Genomic DNA, 26,997 nt, shown 5'->3' with positions numbered 1-26,997 from the left:
CATCAGTACTCTGCTGCATGTGCTCAAAGTGTAGTTCAGAGTTGGAGAAAATGGCATAGACCACCTCCGACCAGGGTCCAACAACTATCCCTGTTGTCCTTCATGGACGCTCAGGCTTCATCCACATTAATACGCTTTAAAACAAAAACAATCTCCGTCCACACGGCGTTTCGGCATCGTTTTCGAAATGATCTCTATCCCATACTAGCACGCCTGAAAACAAATATCACATGACTATTCCCGTACACTGGACATACGGGTGCCGGTGTAAACAGGAAGTAGATTGGTTAATTAATTTAAAAAATACAATATAGTAATATAATAGACTTTAATAATGTACGGTTGTGCTTGATACTTCTCTAAAATCTTCCTCTATAAACCATACCTGCAAACTCATGAGATGCGAAAAAGGTGACGAGCCCGAAACCCTGTCGGGGGGGGGGGGGGGGGTGCTCCGAGAATTTTATTTTAAATATGAGCTTTACAATGTAGCATTCTGGTGTACTCCGAGAATAAAATTAAGTGATAAGACATTTACTTTAAGCAAAAAACTAATTTATTCATTGATTAATCACTATTTCAGCTCTAGTTGAACAGCTTTTAATCAATATTATTATTATTAACCTATATTTAGACAAAATCCATTGAGACCGAGGTCTCATTTTCAAAAGTTTTAGTCAAATAAAAACAAAGATAGCAAGAGTAGCGAGAACCATCGCCTGTACAAAATACCATCGCCTGTTACTGTATGGCTTCATATTAACTTCCACTGTTACTCTAAAGCTGTTAGAACTGTGGCCTATCTTCTATTTGCAATTAATATGCATTCAATCCAGTTCAATTATTTAAATGAAAATGATAATCTGCTCTGTCTAAGGATCAAGAGTAAAATAATAGCTGTGATCTATACACACCTCTGCATTAGCAACCTGCTGAAATGAAGGTACAGGCTCCTTAACCCTCTCATTACTTCAGGGTTCTTGGGAGCAACGTGGGACTGTTGGGACTGTTGGTACACTGGCTGTGGTCATCACAGTGAACAGTGTGTACAGTGTGATGAGAGGACATGTGAGCCCTTGTTGCTGTAGTTCATTTCCTTGGAGCAGAGGCTGCATTTAGCATACCCTGCCTTATCAATGTATTTAAAATACTGTGACAGCGGGAAGCTGTACTCACATCTGTTTAGACCTCTACCTTTATCCAGGCCCAGCTCCACCTTTATCCAGGCCCAGCTCCTTCATATCTCAGCCCTGCGTCAAGCTGCGCTACAGACAGCCTGCTCTTCATTAAGCTCTTTGACCTCATCATCTCATCAGTATCTGGGCCTCATGTTTCGTGGTCAAAAAAGTTATGATGACCACGAAATCGCCACATTCTACTTTTAGTTAAAAAAAACAACCTGCAACCAGATGCGCCGGTGTTCCGGTTTAACGTTAACGAGTGACCGGGTGAACTGAACCGGAACACGGGGGGGGGGGGGGGGGGGGGGGGGATTGCATGTTTCATAATATTACGTTTTTTCCTCCTAATTCGCGATAATGACGAACATTAACAGTCGATAGAGTTTTGCATGCAGTGGACGTTATCCTTAACCCAGCAAGTCTGAACGGTAACGGAACATAACGTAACTTAAACTTTAACGGAGGGAAATGAAGACGCTGTACACATCTGAACGCTGATTGGCCAAGACTCGACACATCAAAGATGTTTTATTGTGAAGATCACGACATCACCTTTTCTCCTTGTCTCACTCCAATCTGAGAAACGCTGGCTGGCCAGTTGACCCCCCCCCCCCCTCCCGAAAAAAAACTCGGATCTACACGATTCACGTGGATGACATATTTTTGATTCAAAACGGTGAATTTCACCGAAAAGTGACAAGTTTGCAGGTATGATAAACTCAAACAGACACATTTCGTGGAAAGTTTTAGAAGTTTTATTTTTCAGACTTAGTTACAACGCTGCAGGTCTTGCTCTATCTCTCTCTCTCACAGATCAAATTTACTTTAAAATTAACACTTACACATAACAGTTTACTAGATTATGGGTCAATAGGAAAGGAAAGTCCTCCGTTGTCCTCCTCAAAGCCGTTAACCGTGACTTCAGACTGGTTACGCCGCTCGCTAATCGTCAACAACACCTGTATCAGTTGTACATGTTGAATTAACCTGGAGATGTTGTGACTAATAAGACCCAATCAAGTAGCGTACGCGGGTGTCTACATCATAGTTTTCAAACTTATCTTTCCTTGGGAGCGTTTTCAAACTCCTCCATTTTCGGTACTCTAAAACTCCGGCGTAGTGTGGACTCTCAGCGTAAACGTAGCAAAAGATATGGATTTTCAAATGGAAACGTAGTAGTGTGGACATGGCCTCATGCAATCGTTTCAGATTTTCTTCATTTGCGGGCTGGTTTTGTGGATTTCATAGTTTAATGCTGTGTAATAGTGTCAGTCAGTATGCGGAGAAGTTGAATGGAGATATATGTTCATTAATGCTGGGCAAGTTAACACGTTATTATCACATTAACGCATTAATTAAGTAACGCCGACAATTATTTTATCGTGCGTTAACGCAGTTTTTTTTTTTATTATTAAGCGGACATTTTTAACACAAGAACCGGCAGGCAGCGAGCGGTGAACAGCTGTGTTTGTGTGGCGTCTCTTCCTGTTTCCTTCACCTACATCCCCTTGTGTCCTAAGTCCCTCCATGTAATAATATTAATAAATCGATTTTCTATAGCGCTTTTAAAAATACTCAAAGACGCTTTACAGGGCAAGGACAAACAGAACAAACAAACAAAACAAAAAAAAGAAAGACAGAGGAGCAAACAAAACAAACAAACAGAACATTTTGGTAAAAAAAAAAAGAATAACTGGAGAAGCTGTGCGGAATGGGAGGGTAGGGTGCAGGGGTTAGCAGGTGAAGGCGAGGTTGAAGAGGTGGGTTTTGAGGGCTTGTTTGAATGATGATAGGGAGGGAGCCTCACGGATGTGGATGGGGAGGGCGTTCCAGAGGGGAGGTGCAGCAGCTGAGGAGGCCCTGTCACCCCAGGTCCGGCGCTTGGTCCTGACGGTCTTCAGAGTATTTGCACCGGCGGACCTGAGGCAATGGGTTGGGGCGTGGAGGGGGAGGAGGTCTGAAAGGTGGGGAGGGGCCAGGTTGTTTAGGGCTTTGTAGGTGGTGAGTAGTATTTTGAAGTCTATTCTGTATTTGACCGGGAGCCAGTGGAGGTTGCGAAGGACCGGGGTGATGTGTTCATAGCGGCGGGTGGAAGTGAGCAGTCGAGCGGCAGAGTTCTGAACATATTGGAGTTTATTGAGGATTTTGTTGGGAGAACCATAGAGGATGCTGTTGCAGTAGTCGAGTCTGGAGGTTATGAGGGCATGGATGAGAATTTCGGTGGTGGCAGAGGACAGGGAGGGTCGGAGGCGTGTAATGTTCCTGAGGTGAAAGAAGGCAGTCTTGGTGATGTGGTTGGCGTGAGGTAGGAAAGAGAAGTTGGGGTCGAGGATGATACCAAGGTTGCGGACATGGGTGGAGGGGGTGACGATGGAGCCATCAATGTTGAGGGAGAAGGGCTGGGCTGAACGGGTGAGGGAGTTAGGGCCGATGATGAGTATTTCAGATTTATTGCAGTTGAGTTTGAGAAAGTTCTGTTGCATCCATGATTTTATATCAGTGAGGCAGGTGTTGAGAGTGGAGTGGGTGATGGTCTTGGTGGAGTAGAGTTGGGTGTCGTCAGCGTAGCAGTGGAAGTTGAGCCCATGACGACGGATGATTCGTCCAAGGGGAAGGATGTAAATGATGAAGAGGAGGGGACCAAGCACGGAACCTTGGGGGACACCGTGGGTGACTGGGGAGGTAGAGGATTTACAGTTGTTTATTGCAATGAATTGATGTCGGTCTGAGAGATATGAGGTGAACCAGGAGAGGGCACTGCCAGTTATGCCAAGGGACTACTGGAGACGTGAGAGGAGGATGGAGTGGTTGATGGTGTCGAAGGCGGCGCTGAGGTCAAGGAGGATGAGGATGGTGAGGAAGCCAGAGTCAGCAGAGAGAAGTATGTACAGCTTCTTATCAAGTATGTACAGTTTTTAAAGTGTTTTTGTTTGGAATATGTATAATAAGCATATCATTTAGTTATCGCTACTGAGAATTTAACAAACATAAAAAAAAGAAAAAAACATGACGTAGATAGGTTTGCAGTTTTCAAGGTGTATATTTCAAATTGCATTTATTACACATATGAAAATAAAGTTGTGAATACCGGCTGAATATCTATGATCAGAATCATTATAACTGTATTTTAACTGCTACTGTGTAAAGGGAATACTGCTGTTAAAAATAACCTGATTTGTTTAAAGTGTTTGCAAACCAAATGTTATTGCACTTTTGTTCATATAGCAGTACTTTTAAAATAAAAGTCCGCAATACACTACTTTTGAATTAATTATTGAATTTTGCACATAACAATGTGATTAATCGCAAAAAAATCCTGCGATTAATCGCGATAAAAAATTGTAATCGTTGCCCAGCACTAATGTTCATACGTTACGTTTCTACCAGTGGCGGGCCGTGCATTTTATACCCAGGCCTTCACTGTTGTCCTGCAGCTGAAATACCACCTTATAACCACATGATGGCGCCACAGTTATTATTAGTTTCTAAGGCTGTAACTATGTACGTATTAAATGTACGTAACGTTCGGTACGAGACTTGCAATACGTTTGAATAGTACTAGAGCATCTGGAAAATGCAGAAGCTTATATTCAGGAAAATATAATGTTTTCTGCGCTCATGGAGGACAGTGGTTCTCAGCTGGTCTGGCTGTGGGACCCATCATCACTCCTTAATGACAAGTCACGGCACAAAGAGATCATCTTATGATTTTACTTTCACAACTTGAACGTACTGCTCTGCAGTGTCTTTCCTCGTCTCAGCCCCCTGTGTCATGGTGCACCTCACTGAGTCAGAATGACCATATTTGATTGGCTGAGCTGCATCACGTGATGTGATTCACTACCCGACATGCCTCTGCTGTTAAGCTTCGTTTCACGATAGTCACGTGCTCGCCCACTGACCAATCACAGCGCACTCTGCACCTCGCGACAGAGCTGCACATGGACACTGAGCTGCACGTAATGCTGACGTCATTATAGGCCGGCTAGCAGGTGCTGATACGTCAAAGAATACGCCCAACATGTCAAACTAAAGATCTGATTGGTTGAAGAATATGACAATCAACAATATCGTCCCCGTTCACTTAAACTGCAAATGGATGCAGGCCTCCGTCTGCAGGCCTCTGTCTCTGTTCTTACCTAGAGACACAGAGGTGAAATCTGATTGGATAAAAGCTCTACTTCAAACAAGCTGCACTGGAAGCAGAGCAACTGAGGAAGACAGTAGCTGTGCATTGAGTAAAATAGGATAATGGGGAAAATATTTTTATAAATTATAATACATGTAGTGTATTTAAGAAAAATTATTAAATTATAAAATAGATATAACTTTGTGATTCTGTTTCGGCCAGCAGAGAAGGCCTTGCAGGCCCTGACGGCCCACCACTGGTTTCTACAAACCTGTGAAGCTAACATTAACAGAGTACGTTAGCACATCATTAACTAGCACTTCTGTGCTTCGCTAGCTACTGACCGTACACTGAACTATACTGCTTTAGCTTTTTAATATTTGCAACTGTGAATAAAGACGTTCCTTTATTCCAATGTCTTTTGTCTCTCAAGGTAATAGCATAATGCTGAAATAATCCATATTTACATGAAATTTAGGCTTCACTTTTTTTATTTTTTTACAGGTGCAATTTCCCCCCTGGTGATGTTATTCCAGCCCACTATCATAGCGGTTCGTGGAAAAGTCACGAAATGCAATCTATTTTGTTTCTATTTTGTGGTCAGGGACATGTAAAGTCAATTAGGGTCTATGTGAGTATGCAACGGTCAGATCTTGTGACATTGGAATAAATATCGAGTAGACCACTTATGATGGGCGGGAAGGAAGTAAATGGGGCCAATAAATCCAGGAATTTCAACCATGAGACAAGTGTTCGCACTACATTTCCCAAAGAGCTGTCGTGAAGGGACGTGTTTGTTGGGGTTTTTCTAATCCTTAGTAAGTGGTTTTGTTGCCTCAACCTAGCTTTCATTTTGTGGCGCAATGTCATCCCGAAACAGAAGTTGTGCCAAGCGACACAAAAGAAATGGCACAAAACAAATAGATTTCACTCTGCTGTGTGACTGTTTTGGGAATCCCTCAGCTCAGATTGCAGTCAAGTGTGCCAAAGTGTGTGTTGGGCTTTGCCAACACTTCTTGTAGTAATCTTGTAGCCAGGCATGCCAGTGGCGCACTTGGATACAGTGTGGGATCAGAAAGAATACATTATCATACATTATAGGTGGGCGCGTTAGAGGCTGTGACAATCACATAACATTCACTATTTTCACATTTTTAAACACAGGGCTCTCCCCTTCATGACACATTGACAGTGTGGGAACCCTGTGGAGAATAGACAGCTGGGACAAAGCAGAGATTCAAATATTAAAATTCTTCTAATTGCACTTTTCTTTCTGGGTGAAGATTCAAGGGTGGTGCATCCAAGGTTAAGTGGGAGTGATATTTCTCCAGAGATGGAATGGGGCAGAGAGGATTGTCAAGCTGGTCATACACACCTTCCCTTGTGCTCTCTTTATTCTTCTTCTTCTGTGGCTCATTGTGATCCTTTGTATGCTAGTTGTATGCCGGTGTTGCATAAGCCATATTTAGTCTCTTTTGATGATGAATGACAGGGGTTTGAAGTGCTGATTGCCCTCATTTCCCCTTCGCCCAAAGTGTAATCGGACGTCAAACCACACTTTGTTTACTTGCCCCTTAGGAGTGTTGGGATCCAGCACCTTCTTTATTGCAGCATCTTACAATACTGACGCATTAAGAACTGTTGTGTCGAGTCCTTTATTTCTCAGAATTTTTACAATGTTGGTGAATACCTTGTTGCTCGTTGTATACTCTGTATCTTTGAGGAGACACCAGGACTGACTGAGTGGTGGGTCATTAATGTGAGGGACCAATTTAACTTCTCAGGCCATAGAGAACGCCCTTACTGTTTCTGACAGTGGCATAAAATCTCACAAACTGTCCGGTGGTGGCTGATAGAATGATGAGCTGATGAAGATTGGGTGGAGATGCGGTGGATGGGTGTGTAACAGCGGCATGAACGTACTGAAGGTAGCGAGACAATCATATTTAAAGAGACAGCAGCAAGATGATTGGCTAACAATGTAATTGTGTCATTGTGCTATTGGATAGAAGAGACCAGCTGATCTAAACAGCTGATATCATGATTGACAGCCTCTAACAATGACAGCAGTGAAATAATGAGCATGCATGAGGAGTGATTGGCAGATGTATGAGAAATATGCTACAGGCTTAGGTATGCAAGATTATAGTCTTCCTGACTTTACGCTAGAGCTTCATTAATCTGCTCCTTTGACACAGTCTTAAGGTCTAAAACTACACATTAATTCCTACACCAGTCTTTAAAGCATTTCACTGCTCATTTCATTTGCTTAACTGTTCATTTAGTTTTTTTGCCAGTTGGTCAATCTCTTTATGCAGCCCTGCATTTCCGGCCAAGGACCCCCAAACTAATAGAGAGATGGAGCAGGGACATATATTGTATAAAATTGTGTTTTATATTAAACTGGGCCTAGTGCCATGTAAAAACATACCTTGTTATTATGCATTTAATACTAAGCTATTCAAATAATACACAGGTTCATATATTCATGTTTTTATTTTAAACATGTGCAAGGTACAGTGAGTAGGGAGGCCGTGCCACTGCCATTTATAAACATACCTTATCAGCTGATACCAATGTCAATACCACCATTGTCTGTCAATAGCATGATAATCATGCATACAAGCTATTCAAATTGACGTTTTTATTTTAAACATAAATGTGGAAACGAAAAATGAGTGATGGCCTATTAGTGCCACTGCCATGCATAAAGATACCTGTTATCTTGCATACAAAACTGAACTATTCAAATAATGGACAGAATCATGCATTTTTAAACATGCATGTAGGGGGACAGTGAATCCTCAAGCCATGTGGATGGCACACATGGGTCTGTTCCCACATTAGTGAGATGTCTGACCCTGATGAGTAGCACACAACTTATCTATCCTTGGATGGATGGAGGTTGCCAGGCAGAGGGTCATATCAGCCTCAGGCTGCAGTCTTGACCTGTATTTGTTTTTCAGTTAGGTGAGTGAGGACAATCCACTTTCGCAAAGGTGTGTTGTTGCAAAGGGCAAAAGGCTCATCATAGCTTTTGCTGCCAATTGTGGAAAGTATTTCTGGCAAGAGATCCAGAACTGGGTGAGTGTTTTAGTTTCATATATGTTTCTGAACGTACTGCCAGTGGATAGTTCGATGAGCTGATCCTCCTCTGTCACCGTCAGGCGTGCGCCGTCTGCTGCGTTGTCTCTGAATGGAAACTGTATCCATGTCTTGTCCCTGCTCCAGGAGTCAGCCTCAGAAAAGTAGTTCCTAAATTGCCCGTGTTACGGGAGGGGAGAGCAGAATCTTCCAGCTCATCCACTGATGGAAACATGGAAAATATTCCCTCCCCGACGCGCTCCCTCCATCTTCTGACTTTTTTTGAGAAAGCCTTCCATTCTGTCATACAACTGAATGGCATGTGTATTGCGACCTTGCATAGCACTGTTAAGTTTGTGTAGCTCAGTAAAAATGTCAGTAAGATATGCAAGTTTGGTGACCCATACATTGTCACTGAAAAGTGCAGCCACCTCTGTGCGCTTTTGGAGAAGTAAAAACTCCCGAATAGACGTGCGCAATTCCAACACATGTGACAACACTGTTCCACGTGAAAGCCATCGAACCTCAGAACGGTACAGGAGCGCAGTGTGTTCTTCTCCCTCAGCAGCACAGAGATTAGAGAAGAGACGCGTTTGCAAAGCACTCTTCTTGACTATATTGACCACTTTCACGACCGAGTCCATGACATCTGACAATTCAGCACTCATGTCTTCTGGCAACAAGTGACTCCCTGTGTAGCATGCAGTGCGTCCAAATCACTTGCGGAGTCACATCTTTTACAAGCGCGATTAGTCCACGATTTAAACCAGCCATGGCTCTTGCACCGTCGTTGCACAGCGCAATACATTTTGCCCAAGGAATGTCATTTTCTCTAAAAAAAACATCCATCACTTGGAAGATTTCTGAACGTTCAAAGCGTTCAGGAAGCCGCTTACAAAACCCCTGCAAACAATTCCTCCTGCATTTCATTTGATCGTCAAAGCGCACAAACACCAGAAGCTGGGCGTCCTTTGACACATCTGTTGATTTATCCAATTGTAATGCAAATGCATCTGACAACCTCAGCTTCTCTATCAGTTGCACCCTCACATCAGATGCCATCTCGTCAATACGGCGAGCAATGGTTGTGTCCGACACTGGAATAGTTTTCAGTTTATTAATGTCAATATCATTCCCATACATTGTTTTACACATGTCAAGTACTGAAGGCGATATTAAATCCTCTCCAAATGTGTATGGCTCTTTCTTGTGGGCAATCCGAAGAGCAACTTGATAAGAGCATTTCAAAGCTAGCTCACCAACTTTGGCTGATTTTCTCATCAATGTCTGTTGACCTTGGAGGGATTTGAGACTAGTTTGGAAGTATTCAACAGTTTTGTCTTTTAAGTGGCTGTAGGTTGTCTCCAAGTGACGCTGCAGCGTTGATGGCTACATATATTCATTTGACAGCACAGTAGAGCAAATGACACACATTGGTAATTCAATGCCATCTCTCTCCTTGAAGGTAAATCCAAACTTCAGATAATGATCTGTATATTTTATGGGTCTTCTCTCGTTTGCGCTTACCCTTATCTGCTGCTACATCAGCAGCAGCAGGTGCCGCCTCACCACTTGCATTTTCACAGGTGGTTTCTGAGGTGGAGGGTATCTCTCTTGTGCTTGTGGAATTTTCTGGTCGAGTTACAAAGCGATCCATATTCGCTCATAACAATGTCCAAACACTTGGCATAATAATACACTGGCCTCAGTAGTTGGCTGTTGTGGATAGGAGCTGCAGTGCTTTAGCAGGAATATCTTGCAAAAATGATTGCACAAGGATTCATGGGTAAAGTAAATGTCGTTGTTTTTACATTTATTTTAATTTTTTTCAGAATCAGAATCAGAACCGTTTATTGCCAGTGTATGTTTCACATACAAGGAATTTGTCATGGCGGGTGTTGCATAACATTAGACAATAACATTAAACAATCAACAATTAACACAGTGCAAGAAATAGAAACATATTAAAATTTGCAATATAATATGAAATAAAGTGTACATAAAAACAGATAACAGTACTTTAAACAAGTGTAATGTAAGTGTAATGAATAAGTGTATTTAAATATGAAGGGATGTACAGGGGAGTGACCAATAGGAAATTGTCCTGGGGATGACAGAGTCAGTGGGGGACCCGGGCTTCGTTAATGAGCCCGACTGCCGACGGGAAGAAACTGTTCGTGTGGCGTGAGGTCTTGGTCCTGATGGACCGCAGCCTCCTGCCAGATGGGAGGGGCACGAACAGTTTACAATGGTATCTTCTTTTCATATAATATTGTAGCGTGCGTCCTTGTGTCTGGGTTCTTAGTCAGTTGGGGACTGAATAGGCTCTCGGTCAATCACGGGGAACCTGACAGAGCAGGCATGTAACATGCGGCCTCGTGATTGGCACAGCAGCGATAGGGGCGGGTCCTCCTCTTTGTGTGCAGGAGGCTTGGAGGGACAGGTCCAGGCTAGTCTCGTGCTGAGTGGACTGGTGCCCAGCTTGAGAGCTCCTGTGTGTCGCTGAATGTGTGCATTTCTGACTGAAAGATAACATCTTCTGCCTCCATTTATCCACAATATGTTGCTACAATATGTTGGATTCATGTTAATGTGTATTTAAAGAGATTTAAATGTGGAAAGAAAATTGGGAGAAAAAAATATGAAAAATTGTCAAATCAACCAAAAACTTCACGACCCCCTGTTGAAGACCTCTGCTTTAGCAGGTGGATTCCTGCCACCCAGGAGACGAAGTAAACCTTCAATGTCATTTAGTAGCAGGTTTAACTTTGTTACTTTGTATCTGGAACAGGTTCCGTGTTGGTGGAGTGACCCTGTCACTAAGCAACCACACAGTTATTTAGTCCAAACATATTTCCACAGAGGCAGAGTGATACTGACAGAGCAAATATGGATATTGTATCACAGCTCTGAACCGATCAGATTTTTTTTTATTTGAGCTACTATATGTGTATATATATTGACTCCTGATCACATCAGAATTGCGGAGGATAGAAGTGTGGAGGGGTTGGTGGACAGGGTGGAATTAATGCTAAGGCAGTCACATGCGGGGAGGCACAGCTCCCCCTCGGCTTGTGGTTGCACCCACAATTTTGTCTTAACTATCCAAATGCAGCATTCCCTGCAGCTGTGCATCTATGGAGAAAGCACCATGTTTGGGTTCATCAAAAGCTCCATCTGGAACAGGTACTGCACCTGCACTTTCCGGTTATTCATTCTTCAGATGTTGCCAAGACCAAATCTCTCATGTATTGTTTTCATAATTTGGTAGAGGGCCAGTTTCTTGAATTGCCGCTTGACCAATCATTACAGAATTAATTACAGTATTGAAATGATGTTATTAGTTGGTTCTTATAATGTTGAGGATAATGTGTCAAAGAAAGATGGATCGTCGCTGATGTACATATTAGCAATTGTGAATTTATTTTCATAGATGAAGACAGTAAATGTAATATATGGTCCTTCTGATTCAGCAGTTGTGGAATGGTCAATAAGTGGGAATCTTTTGTTTCCTAAAATACCTCTTTGTCTTCTGTAAATTGTTGAGATTTGCTGTTTTATAAATCCGAGTGTGTTAAGTGAGTCCCAACATCAAAACATGTGTCTGCTGTTCGTTTAATAAGATGGTTTAATATTTTTGTCCTGTTAGTCTGAGTAGGAATGCCGTGCACATTCCATGTTATAAGTTGAGTGTCTGTGTTATGTTAGTTTGTTGAAAAGAGTTTGATCTAAGTGTGTGATAGATTTGTGTGTGTGTGTGTGTATGCATATTTCTCATTGACAATATACCATCTTTTTAGATACCATACAATAACACATTCGGTTCGGAGGAGATGCTGTCAGTTGGTTCACCTTCGTTGTCTGGTTCTTATGATAATCACTGCACCATACTAAACACCTTTTATGTATTTATTGTTTTTTTCCTGGATAGTTGTCTACCGATTGGTTAGCTTTTCTGAACATTTTTTGTGTTTCTTGTTTGTCGTATTTTTCCAAATTATATTAGCTTAGTTTTTTTTTGTCTTCTTTTTTGTTGTTTGTTTTTCTGCTTAAATAGAGGTTTGTTGCATCTCCTGTCAGATTCCTTATTTTATTGAATTATCTGGATTTTATACATTGTCATGTATGTGCAAATATATTAATAATTTTTTCAAAAGCCCGAAAATCATTTGGGGCATAAGCCATTTCAATCAAATAGGAACACAGTATGAATTCTTGTAATACATACATGTTTGAACTTTCTGTGAGATTCCTTCTCTCTAAACATTGAAGACATGTCTTTCCAAAAGTTTTTCCACAAGAAATTTTTGGATTGCTTTTAGCAACGGAATGTGTCTTGCTATATTCATTGTGCTTCATAGCATATTGTGTTTCTATTTCATGCTGATAACGACCGCCTGGGAAGAGCTGAAATGCTTCCATTTCCTCACTTTGAAATAAAGCAAATAAAAGTAAAAAGATGTATCACACACACACACACACACGCGATATCAAAAGCACCTGCACCAGCATGGTTCTCACCCCGTGGCCCTTCTCATCAGTCTATGTGTGTGTCAGTCTGTTTGTGTGCATGAATGAGATTGCAGGTTTCACTTACTGACCCATTATTAGTCCTCTACCTAATCATCCCTGTCTGTGTGTTCATGTGTGTGTTCATCTCATGATGTGTGTGTGTGAGTGTGCGTGTGCGTGCTTTAGGGTTTTAATTAACTTGTGCTGTCACACACACACACACACACACAACAAATATGCAAACCTTTCTTTGTGTGGGACACAGGAAAACTGTCTGTCATTTCAAAATATAATAATTAGATAATTAAAAGACAATTAGTTACAATATTAAACTTATCGTGATAAGTAGAAGCTGTCAAAACCTACACAAAAGGTCTACACTTGTTCCCACTTTATCTAATATAATGGAAGCTCCCTCTCAAAACAGCAGAGATCACCTTTCATATTGTAAGTGTGGGTGTGTTTTTGAGGAGAGAAAGACTGATTACAAACTACTGTTTGAGGTGATGTGTACGCTCAAAGCTGCAGTTATAACAGTCAAACACTGTGTGTTTTAGAAGTGCATTGGTCTTGTCGATGAATTTCTACGGTGGTGTGACAGTGCATTCCTTCAACCAAATGTTACCAAAACTAAGAACATGAGTATTGACTGTAGGCCTCAGCCCTCGACCCCTAAGAGTATTACCATCAAGGGACAGGTGGTAGACTCTGTAGACAACTACGAGTGCTTGTGGATGCTGAATTGGAACATTCAGTTGCTCATGATCATATTTTATAGATATTATATTGAGCCCATTTTAACTACCACCTCAATCTGTTGGCGCGGGCATCACGGCCAAAAATCTTTTATCCAGGAGAGTGAAAGAGTGCAGCAAGATCTTGGGTGTTTCAGCAGAGTATGCTGTCTGACCTGTTTAACAGACAGGCAGGGAGGAAGGCTAAAGCCAGCCTATCAGACAGCAGCTTTTGCCTTCTGGCTCTAGGATAATATCCCCCTTTGTTAAGAGGCAACAGGTAACAAGCACTCCTTCATCCCCACAACCACTTATGAACACAGGCCGGGGGAGGACGCAGTGAGTCCCGACTTGGTGAAGTGTGCAGTGCAGCTGATGATATGATGATGTGGCTCATTGATGGCAATTGTGTTATATTGATTGTGATGTTGACCATTTATTCAACATGGTAAATGATTAATGGACTTGCACACAACATTTTATTCACCCATTCACACCATTCATACAGCGCAGTCATAGATCGGGGATCAACCCACCGATCTTCTGATTGGAGGACGACCTGCTCTATCAGCTCACAGTTGCTACAGTCACCCTTACATTTTTGGTCATTATGGACTTAAGTCTCTTTGTCAAGTTATGTTGTTAACATGTGCACTTTCCCCACTTGAGAAGGATCGATGAGTCTACCCGAAGGATTTTAACTGGATTTCACTCAATGACCAAACAACTTTTCTTTTTCCTCCTTTTATTTTGATAGGTTCAGCATAGTAGTCTGTTCAATCACTAAGCCACTTAGTGTAGCGTAGTGTAGGTAAAACACCTTTAAATAGAAAAGAAAACACAGAACACAAAACCCATATTCAATATACTAATTATTGTAAACAGGCAAAGCATTCATGATGGTTTAAGTAATAAAGCACCAGTGCCACATTCTGAAATCTAAACATGCCCTGATATATTAAACAAGCACATACAGTTAATGTTGTATGTAGTGTGTATTTATAATACTATCAACAAACAAACCGCTTAAACTATCACCAACTACCGTGCTTCCACCATCATATGATTTACAACCAGATAGAAAACATTACCGGACAATCGATCATAAACAAAGCACGATATCGTACACCAAAGGGTTAACTTATCGCGGTATGTATATGCTACAGATCCCCATGTCATAATGCTAATGCTAACGCTAATTAACTGGTGACGGCAGTGATCTTCACGTCAGCTACAAAGTCTCTCAGTTGTTTGCAAAGTTCAGCTTTCTTACCGGCTGCCTCTCCGGACTTTTAGACTCGTCAGCCATGCAGTCATATCGAAGATCTCAATACCATGCGATCTCTTTTGGTGCGGTGTTTGTCCGATTCCGGACCGTATTTACTGCGACACGGTGTGTCACTGCGTGTCTGCTTATTTAGACTTCTAGGCAGATTGGTTCCGCCCTGTTTCTTATTATTTTATTTATAATTAGCTTAAATCTTTTTCAGTTCTTTATATTTCTTCTATTTACATAAAAGAAAAACCCTGTTTGACTTGACACTCTTTGTGAATTTGTATTTATATGGATTCATACTTTAACTCTGCTGCTTTTTATTCTGTCTTACTGTACATTTTTCAGTATTCCTGATAGCAAAACAGCTGGAAGCCTTGTGGAAAAGCACACAGACTATTATTCGTTGGGCATTATTCAGCTTTGTCTTTGCTTATAACTTTCTGTTTTTGAGGTGAGAGAGTATTTTATGGTAAAAATACTGTACAAATACTACTAATGCATACAGTAAAGAAGTTAACTTAAGTTCCATCGTAGGTTTAGTTTTTAACTTTACTTAAGCAACAAAACTACTTAGGTCTTCTTCCTTAGGTTTAGGGAAAGATCATGGTTTGTGTAAAATAAGTATGTTTATTACGCAACTGGTGTTATTTAAATAGGCTAAGCAAGTTAAGCAACAAAACTGCGGTAAAGAAAGTGGTTTCAAACAGGGTTCTCCTGAGGGAAAGTCCTGTGTTTAAGGACTCGGTCGCGCTTTATCAGTTGCTATAACTCATCGTTGAATACTGACACGTATGGGTTTACATTGGAGAAAGTTGAAAGTCTGGTGCGTCTCATACAGTCGGGTATCATATGGCCAGGGACACCGACCAAGTGTCAGTGTTTGACAAGTTGGGAGTGAGAACGGGTTCACACATTAAAGCAAATTAGAAAAAAAATGGCTGCAGCGTTGCATGGTCATTGAGAATGCGTAACACGCTGCTCTACCCTTTATCTGATCTCTGATCAACCATTGGATGATCTGTGCGGGTGAGAAAGTGGTCGTCTGGCATTAGTTGACAGTTTTAGATGAATTACCACAAGCTTCTGAACTGGAGTTTAGCTAACCCTGATTTGTATGGAGTCAGGACAGTGACTTCAAACTGTGACAGTGACAACCATTGCCAATGAAAATAAGACCTGAACTTAAAAAAAGGACACATAAATAATAAAAGAGGCAATAAACACAATTTTATGTTATTTCGATTTTTTTGCACTCTGTGTTTTTCTATGACAATCTTCAGATTTGTTCTACACGTTTCTCTTTTTTCAGTTTCAGTGATCTGTTACTGTTTTGGAGTAGAGGGGAGTGGTTTGAGGATAGGGGGCAAGGAAAACGGGATTTACATACAATGTACATACTAAGGAGAGAAGAGCACTTTTCCTGGACCCACAGTCTGCTCTGAAGCCTCGATCATCACCACACAGCTAGCATTAGGCTATGTCTTACACAATGTCACCTGGAACTCCCAAACAACAATCTGTTTCTCTCCACCGTTGTTTTTTGAATTTCAAATCTTCTTCACCATGGCAACACAACTCAGCTGGCTTACCCATCAAATATTACTCACGTATCCACCCCATCGGGTCAGTAGTTTTTCGGCAATCCTGCTGACAGACAGACCAACTGAGCTGAAAACATACACTAGTGAACTTGGGTTGCTGTACTTCGAAAGCTCGAAGACGACTTATCAAAGACTAATGGCTTTCACCTGATCTCAACTGTCACAGACTCTGTGAGCTGATACATCAGAGCAGAGTGGCAGTGTGTGTCTGGAAAGCTGAGCTTCATGCAGGTCTGGGATAATCTGCCCGATGTAGCCACTGATATTGCACTCACCCTTGGGTGCCAATCGTAACCGATAATGGCTGCCGTTTGAAAAGACAATAAGTTGAGGACCAGATGTTGCTGTGATAGGGCTGCTGCTATTTAGGGACCTGGGGAACGAAAGGAGTTCCCCACTGCTTTCCAACTTTGTGGGTGGGCGTCTGACACACTGTCGCTCCGTTGTTTCAGCGCTGGACCAACGAATCCCCCACGTTGTCACGCTGCATACAGGCCGGTCCGAGGGAGGGTCTTGACCCCCCTGAAAGATAAGTCATGTCAATATAGGAGAATAAGAAATGTCTTGTGTTCAGTCCTTTTTAATACTGTCTTTGATGAATTTATCAGTGTGAAATAAAGAGAGAGTCAGCAGAGTTGTTTTCTTATTGAAATAATGGGTTGTTGTATCATGAATGTGAGTTTTGGCAGGAAGCTGGTCCCCTCTTCCTAGTACTGCATACTGTATATTTAGTCGTATTGAGTACCGGCCCTGTATAGGCCTACTTTCACCCCCGCTTCTACATGCATGAAATCAAATATGTTTTTCATTACAGCTGTTTAAGCAGTATAATCACATAAAACCTTTGTGAAAACATGAAAGAAGACCTGTATTACATGATAACCGTACATACCGTTACAAACATGGCCTGAAAAAGGCGCATGAGTTGTGATCTATAAAAACAAACTAGATATTATGGAGATATGATATTGCTGACTCAGATGCCTCTAATGATGCCTCTCATACATTTAATTTCACTTCATATCAAATTTGAATTAGAGATCCACGTCATCATAAACATTCAAACCACCAGTGTTGTGCTTGTAGTGAGCTGTAATTTCACACCTTTCAGTTGTAACAGAAGTAATCAAAGTCTGCTCAATATTTTATCAGTGCTGTCTATCGCTGGTGACCAAGTGATGAAATGATCCTCATCGGTTGAAGAAATCCAGGATTACATCAAATAGCATTAAATATTTGCAGAACAGAACTCTAATACCTTTATTTTATTTAAAGATTTTAACTTGCATGTATTATTTTGTGTAAAATCTCTGCGGTGAAGCTGACTGTCAGGAGCACAGAGCGCACTGGAGACACTGCGGTGCACCACACTCTGCCTTCTCCAATCACCTCACCACCTGCATATATGGATTGTGTAAGTGTTTGAAATAAAGCCAGTGACAGATCTCTCATTATACTCCATACCCTCAATATTAGTCCTAATCGTAATGCAGGCCAGGTTCATCATAACAAAACTTAACTTCCATCTCAAATGATATCCCAGGGCGGTGGACACACTGACTGACACAATCACTTTGGCAAGTCGTGAAGCAATCAGTTTAATTGCTGTAAACAAATAAATAGTGCGGTGACACTCGTAATGCTTAGCGCTGCATGAGGGATGCATTATCACTGCGAGGACTACGTGATCAGGAGGGAACGAGTGTTGAGGGAAAAGCAATATTTCCTGGCCCATGATGCTGAATGAGACGTGCTCTTGGATCTGACAAATACAGCTACTAACCAGTCTAAGCTTCCTGGCAGCGGGCTGTTACTTCAGTTATGTGTTTGAAAGGATTGATCATTTATAATGTTTACCTTTTTGCCTATTATTCTGTTAAATGATCCTTATGTCTGGGATATCTCTGACATGGTCCTGACAAATGTGGTGGCTCGATGGCCTGGCTCAACACATGGCAGCTTGACCCTGACATATAGCAGTGTACTGACTCCAGTGAGGCACTGTCCAAACCTGTAGAGAGCAGAGGAAATGAGCTATAATGATGCTCATGCTTGATGTCTTAAGATGCCTCATGTAGCAGACTTTTGTACTAGCCTAGCCTCTCCGTGGGTACATCCCAAGTCTCTTAATTGCATCCTCGTTTCCCTCACTTCGGTCCTTTCCTTGCGTCTTAGTCCCTCCCACCAGGGATGCATGGAAGAAACCATGCCAGGAGAGAGGAACGAGGAAATATGTTTTAAGAGACATGAGACGTCCTTTCCTCAGTTGCGTCACGTGAAGCCACGTCTGTTTCTGATGACGGCGGATCAGCTGATCACAGCTGATCAGCTGTCAGTCGGCTTTAACAGCTGGAGAGACTTTTGAGAAGTTTGTTCACATGATCACTGTACTTAATAATAGTAACTAATAATACTAATAACTAATAAAGACACAATTATCTTCATTGCCAGAGTAGAGATGTGTGTTCTGTTTATAAGCACAGGATCGAGGAATGCATTCGTCTTATTTATGAATTATTTGCGTCTGTACGTTTTGAAATTCAGATTGTGACGTCAATATTAATTAACCCAGAATATGATTATGGTTTCTCTTGAACACTGGAATTATTTTATATCAGATTATGAAAAGACAAATCTTTCTAATAAATTTAGTTGTTTGTGGTCCTTTTGTTGTTCAGTCTACAATGAACATTTATTGAAACCAGATGTTGAATCAGAAAACGAATCAAATATAAAGCTTGAGTTTAATCTGCGATCCGTCTTCACTGTTTACATGTTGAAAAAAATCGTATCAGTCCGATCGGCTGCAGCGTCCAATCACATAACTGATGAACAGTGAGGGGGCGTGTCGGCCGTTAAAAGACTTCCTGGAAGTCTGTTCTCGTGGGTCCTCGCTCATGGCTCCTCCGAGGTCCCTCCTCCATCCTCGCTCCTCCGAGCTAAATAAGAGCTTTGGGACGGCCGTCAATATGGCGGCGCAGAACAACTTCCGGTTCAAGCGAGGAGCGAGGAAACGACAATTAAGAGACTTGGGATGTACCCTGTGTCCTCCTGGCTCTCCTTGCTCTGCTCATTATCCACACCTGTCTGCAATCAGCTCATCGTCCCTCCCAGTCTGCACGCCTGCGTCTGCATCAGCGGAGGTGGGTAGTAACAAATTACATTTACTCCGTTACATATACTCAAGGACTCAAGGAAGTATTTTTGACGCAGCATGCATTTTAGTCTTACTTAAGTCGATTTTTTAAAGAAAAATGATCACTTTTTCTCCGTTACATTTCATTCATGATCTGTTAAGATGCAGCTGGTGAGCTGGTCCCAGGTCTGCCTTATCCAATCACAGCCACGCCTCCACATGACTCTCTGTTCACAGCAGCACAGCTGGATCCACAGCAGGAGTAATGTCATCGTGATGGCTTTCAAACAGCAGCTAACATTTACAGATGAATTAACAGAACGCTGTCTAGCGGGCTGCTGTTGTTAACGCTGGTCTGAAGTCAGTACATCAGAGAACCGTGCTAACAGCCAGCAGGCTTGTTGTGTCTATGCTAGTAATATTTAATAACATTTACACACAGTATATCATGCTTCAAAACTACTACTTATCCCGCTGTCTGGCCTAATGTAAATATTCAAAGGTGTGGATTTAACTAGTTATGCTTTGTGTAGCCTTATAAAGACAGACAGAGATGTAGAGACAAAATAAAGACCCGTTATGCTCATGATATACTGATTTATTTGCCAAATCTTAATATAACATAGGAGACAACACAGTGGCGGGCCGTGCATTTTATACCTGGGCCTTCACTGCTGTCCTGCAGCTGAAACATCTCCTAATTACCTCATGATGGCGCCACAGCTTAAATTGTAGGAAATATAATGTTTTCAGTGCTCACGTAGGAGACAACGGGCTGTGTGACAAAAAACAGCTGAGGCCCCGCACTTCTGGGAGTCTACGCTAAACTAGCTTAACAAACAATAACTCCGCGCATGACGGTATGCTTAACGTAATTAACGGACAATGCATATAGTCCAAATCTATATAATTAACACAATGACAACAACAAACTCACAAGAACCAGTCACATATATTCATATGACAACAGAGCATGACAAATCAATCCAGCAGACCTGCAGCGGAACACCTACACACTCGAGGGCCATTCAGATATTAGATGTAAAAAAACAAACGCAGTTAACTTACCAAATGCTGATCACTTAAAACTCCATCCTCCTTTCTCTGTTGACAAAGAGTTTAATCCCACGGTTAAATCCCAACTCACAAATCCGTTTCTCCTTCTTCAGCCATCGAGTGATAAAAAAACAAAGCTAGGTAAAACAATAAATAATCTACACCAAGCAAAATGCAAAAAATGTCATAATTTCTTCTATATTTTTCAATTCGAACTCTTACTACTCCGACTAAGCTGTGCTGGCTACTTTAAGTTTCATTTTCCAATAGTCACGTGCTCGCCCACTGACCAATCACAGCGCACGCTGCACCTCACTGCAGCGCTGCACCTGGAAACTGAACTGTTACTACTAATACTAACTTCCGCTAGTCACAACAGTGACGCTAGCCCACTGACCAATCACGCTGCCCGTTAATGCTGACGTACTTGTAGGCCAGCTAGAATGCTCTGGCACGTCAAAGAATACGCCCAACATGTCAAACTAAAGATCTGATTGGTTGAACACTATGACAATCAACAATATCGTCCCCATTCACTTAAACTGCACATGGATGCACTTATGAGTCTGCAGGCCTCTGCCTCTGTTCTTACCTAGAGACACAGAGGTGAGATCTGATTGGATAAAAGCTCTACTTAAAACAAGCTGCACTGGAAGCAGAGCAACTGAGGAAGACAGTAGCTGTGCAATGAGAAAATAAGATAATGGGAAAAATATTTTTATAAATTATAATACATGTAGTGTATTTAAGATAAATTATAAAATAGCTATAACTTTGTGATTCTGTTTAGGCCAGCAGAGAAGGCCCTGCAGGCCCTGACGGCCCACCACTGAGACAACAAGTAAAGAAAGTAAATTAGGAAAATGTCTTATTATTGTTGAACTTCAAAGAATAATATTTATGAATATTTAGTCAGCACACAGAGATACAGAATATGAATAATGTCTGGTATATATGTGTCAGGTTTTCTAATCAGCATATGAAGACTTGTCATTTCATCACATAAATACAGGTGTATGTTCATTTCTTGAATTCTATCTAAGGAAATGATTCTCATATCCACATCGAATAAGACTTTTTTTGACAAACAATGTCAAAAATGATATCAGTTTCATCAAGTATGGAGGAACAAATTGATGGCACAGAACATTTGACGTACATGAGGCATGAACATGACGCGTCGCGTAGGCTTCGTCTTTGTAGCACGTGGTCTCTGTTTTAAATTCTGTATTGAATTCAGCCAAGTGATTAAGCAGTTGCAAATATATGTCAATCACAAATGGATAGATGTTAAAAGGCCACTGGCACTGCAGGAAGCCAGCATTACTCATTAATGACTTGTATGTATTGCCAGTCCAGGTCACAACTAACACTGCTTCTGGGGTAAAGAGACATGGAACTCAGTTGCCAGTCAAGACTTCCTACTGACTCAAACCCTTCTTCATCACTAAATTCCTGCGCTCTGTTCTTTTCTCCTCTTCTTCTTTCTTTTCTGTTATCTCTACCCAATCTGCTCCTACATCATCTTTCTCTCCACCATGTCCTCTTTCTTAATTTCATTCCATTCCTCGTTCTTATTTCTCTCTCCTCTCTCCCCCCGGAGCAAAAGCACAACTCATTTCCTTTGTTTCTTTCGCCCAGGATGGGCTCATCCTCCTGATTATAATTATTGCTATCTGTGCTGCTGCTTAGTCCCACTGTGAGCCTCATCAGAAAGTGACGTGGGCTGAAGGAGCTCTGAACAGCGCAGTGTACATACGATAAAAGTGTGTATGTGCAGTAGAGGCTGGTACCTGCTCGTAGTGCTGATGCTTGACGAGCCATCATCATCAGAAACAACATAATAATGGTGGTTACTAAGGGCCGATGGAAAATGACACTTTGCTCAGAGTCAAGGATCATTTTCTTTGAGGTTCAGATGTCCAACATAATTCCCACGTCAATATTTCTAAGTCAAAGATAATATCATGTAATGATCAAGTGGTGATGTACGTGATAATATCTTTACAATAAACAGCGCTATAGTGGAGTAGCGTCTACCTGAGCAGAGAATGATGTCCCTCTCCCTCTGTGTGTGTGTTGTAATCCGAATTTATCTATGCTTCATTTATGTAGCTGGATCCGGCCGCACATGCATGTTAGTGCATGTTATTCCCAGTGTGTGCGCCTCACTGGCTAGCTAATGGGTGTCGCTTTGCACTGTCCATAAGGCGGTCAGTGCTGATAACGCCGCCCCGACCCGCAGCAATGTTGCAGAAGCACAGCACCCACCCTCCAGTTCCCCCTTAGGTAAACACTGTTAGCTCGACCGTCCTGTCGAGAACAATCCCTTAATCATAGATGCGCTCTGCCCTGACAATAAAAGTCAGATTGAAAGTGTCAGTCCATCTCGCCGCACACTCAGAGTGTGTAACTATTTGATGATGAGTTGTCTACTGATTTGAAATGATATCTGTGCTCTGGATGCAAGCACAGATAATCCCACAGAACCACTCAGTCGAAGGCCTTCTCCAAGTCCAAAAACCACATGTAGACTTGATGGGCAAACTCCCATGACCCCTCCAACAGGCCTGCAAAGGTAAAGAGTTGGTCCCCTGGTCCACTATTCCACGGCCAGAAAGGAATCCGCATTGCTCCTCCTGGATCTGAGGTTTGACAATCGGTCGAAGTTTCCCGGTGAGGCTGAACAGTGTGATACCCCGATAATTGGAGCACTTTCTCTCGTCCCCCTTTTTAAAATGGGATCCTCTATCCAAGTCTGCCTTTAACTAACTTTAAAGGCACATTTGCTGTCATTTTACCCTGACAGTAGTACATGACATGATCTGTGGAAAAAAAATCAGATTCCTCTGGCTCCTCCTAGTGCTCTTAATGGTATTTGCAAGGATCCACAGCGCTTAAAGAAAACTAAGCAATCAGAGCGAGGAAGAGTCTCCAATGCAGTGTCAGATGGACGTCTGGCTAGTTAGCTGGCTAAGCTAGGGCTGGCTAGTTAGCTCATCTCCAAAGCAGCCAAATTGTTATTATTATTCAAATTGTTCTCCTCTTTGTGAGGTAGTCTGCCAGCGCTGGGGAATGAGGCTGAGGGATAATTAGACCCAAAGGCAGCGGCTGGCCACCAGCCCACCATTTCCTGTAACCATGTGGTGTAGCATGAAAGCAAGCTAGCTAACCATGTGTGTCACTGCAGGGTGGGCAGTACATGCAGATGAATGACGTCATAGACGTATCCACCAATGAGGTCAACGACTGCCCAGACCTCGATATTTTCTTAAAAATAAGTTGAGTTTGGTGCGGAAAAGATATTGCCCAACGGCAAGATTGTTGTCTCATTGTGTGCGTGTGTGGGTGGATGGTGACGAGGTGAAGTGGATGATCTTGTTGTTACTATAAAATCTTTTCTCAACTCAGTGGTTCTTTAATTATGTCAAAGTAAAAGTAAAATCAAACTCTTTTTTTTCCCCACTGTCCCAAAAATCATTTCACCCGCTGTGAAGGCAGTGTAAACCATCAAAAATTCAAATTGTTATCCTTTAACTTTGTTCAAGTCATCTATGGTGTTTTTTTTCTTCATAAAACCACACAATTCAAATGATAAGGAAGTAAAAGATTGCTGTAAAAACATTCCCTTCAAACTGGATTTATTGAAGTTTCTCACCAAAATTACATTTTACGAGATTACTTGTGAACACATCATGATTATGTTATAATTTACCTTCGCCCAATACTCATTTTCACTGAACAGAGCCTGAACGCATCATAATGTAACTGAAAGTGACCTTCATTCGTTGGTCATTAGCGGTGCTGCTAACGATACTAGCTCTCCTCCTGTCAATTATTATTGTTGTTTACAATGCATGACTGCAGATATCTTGATCGCATATTTTACTGAATATTGGTGGATAACGATAATCAGTATCGGTATCAGTTTTCACATTGTGATGGTTAACTTCGAGGTTCACATACGTGCCGAACCGTGAGAGGAGATCCGTACGGATCAACAGTGTTCCGTTACACCACTAGTATTGACCCACTTCAAGTACGCCTACAATAACAGCGATTTGACGAGTCCTTAAAACAGAGACAGATCGATCTTCTCATGTTAATAAGAAACACAACAAAAAAGATTTTAACAATACTGTTGAATTATTCCTTTAATGTTCCTGCAATGGCCTGCAGTCTATCCCTGTTTGTCTCTGCAGTAGAAAGTAAGTGTGTATATATTTTCAGACAGAATTAAGTATTCATCCGCTGGCTCTCAGAACCATTTCTTGTTTGTTGACTTTATCTTAAAACAACAGAGCAGCTTGTGGCTCAAACTATAATTTTACTGCTGTACACCGCACAAAAGAGCACAGCATTGTTTGTTAAATGGCTTTTATCTGTGTGTCCTGCCAATGCAGATAAGAGTACATCACCCATAACATAAACAAGTGGTACTTGGCCAGGTTCAAACCTATTGGGCAAATTATTTGACAGTGAAATTGTGTCCTAATGGCATTAGCAATTATTAAAGACATCTTAAAAAGATAGAGTACTCCAATGAAGTCTCTACAACTGCAGCTGATATATTACCTTCTAGAAAAACCGTCAATGTGGATACTGCTTAGCATGCCCGAGCTATTTTAGTCTGACTCACTGTGAGGCCTCTGTGACTCGATTGCCCATTGATGCACATTCAGGAAATGTACTTGTATCATTATCTATGGTTCTTGATGCATTCAGGTATGAATCTCCATAGATCTCTGCTCAGATACTTTGTCTTTCATGGCAATTGTGTATGGTTAGTATTAAAATTGGTGATAGAAAGATGTGATGTGGGGAATACAAATACAGGTATGTTTGTAGCAATTAAAGTCCATCTTATGGGAGAATTTGTGGTACCAAAGGAATGTGACTAGATTTTTCATCATGTTTTGTCACACCACTACCATATGCTTGGAATGCCTCTGGGTATTGGGTAAGAACCTTTATGTAGGGAATCCACAGACATACTGAAAGACAAATATAAGGAAAATGCATGCTTTGGAGGGATTGAACTTTTTTGCTACCCTTGTACTGATGGGGATTTGACTACATTTGATTAACATGAACTATATATTACTATAGATTGTGGCTCCCTTCATGTTTGCCATTTTGGACCAACTTTGTGACATCATAGAAACAGACTTGATGTCAACTTGACACCAGCCATTAAATAACTCCTTAATTCTTGTTTGTGCTTCTTTATTTGGGGATTATGACCTCTCTCTCTTTTTCAAAATGCACTGTGTGCAAGGTTTTGTTGACGAACAGATGAAGAAGAAATAACAAACACCTTTTGCATACCATTTGAACCTTCAATGGCAGAAACAAAGAGTTTTCATGAGTTAAGGAGTCTGTATGGAAAATGGTGCCGTGCCAACACAGGTGATTTCACTTAATCTTGTTGATTAGACTTCTGCTCAGGTTAAAATGTCACTAAATGTGAACTAGACGAGATCTTATTGGACTTGATGGAGCACTTCTGGCACAAGTGTGAATCATGCCACTGATGGAGATGCCTTCAGGTCCAGCCCTTGCAGTCAAGAAAACAGAGTGGCCAGCTGGTGAAGCAAACCAAGGGGCCGGCAAGTTTTTCCAGTTAAAGGGACAGTGTGTAACATTTAAGGGGGTTTATTGGCAGATATTGAATATAATATTCATAACTATGTTTTAATCAGTGTATAATCACCCGAAACGAAGAATCGTAGTGTTTTCCTTAGCTTAGAAAAAGCCATCTGCTCTCTGTCAGGCTGATCAACTTCAACCACACACACATAGACACAACTACACACACACAGGAGCAGATAGACCGCTGTGGTGAAGTAAACCAGGTAAAGTGAAGGACACTCGAGTTGACGGCAACTACGTTTGTTACTGTACGTGCACTAAAATGCTTGTGAGTATAAAGCCAATACTTTATCAATACATCTGTGAACATGTAAAACGAAAGCTTTGTGTTTGGTAAACTTCTCTGTAGGCTGAGATAAAGCAGCCAAGAGGATAATGCAGCGAACAGCACGTTGAGCATAAATGCCTCCATGAATGCTCGTAGGTCGCACGGCATCCGCGGAGGCTTTCGCTACGCTGTCAAGCACGGGTATAGACAAAGCTTTATTTACCAGCAGGGCTTAACACTCAGCTGGAATGTTGAGCAGAAGGACATTCATAACACACCGATAAGTTAATTCATTCAATTCATTCATTTACAGTTAATTTGCTTTGGCAGTGAAAGAACGCCACGCTGCTTCCTGCATTGGAACAAAA

Source organism: Anarhichas minor, unplaced genomic scaffold, assembly GCF_050575085.1.
Source record: "Anarhichas minor isolate MPS153535 unplaced genomic scaffold, ASM5057508v1 ptg000006l, whole genome shotgun sequence".
In the NCBI taxonomy this organism is placed as follows: domain Eukaryota; kingdom Metazoa; phylum Chordata; class Actinopteri; order Perciformes; family Anarhichadidae; genus Anarhichas; species Anarhichas minor.
Note: the sequence above shows the minus strand (reverse complement) of the source record.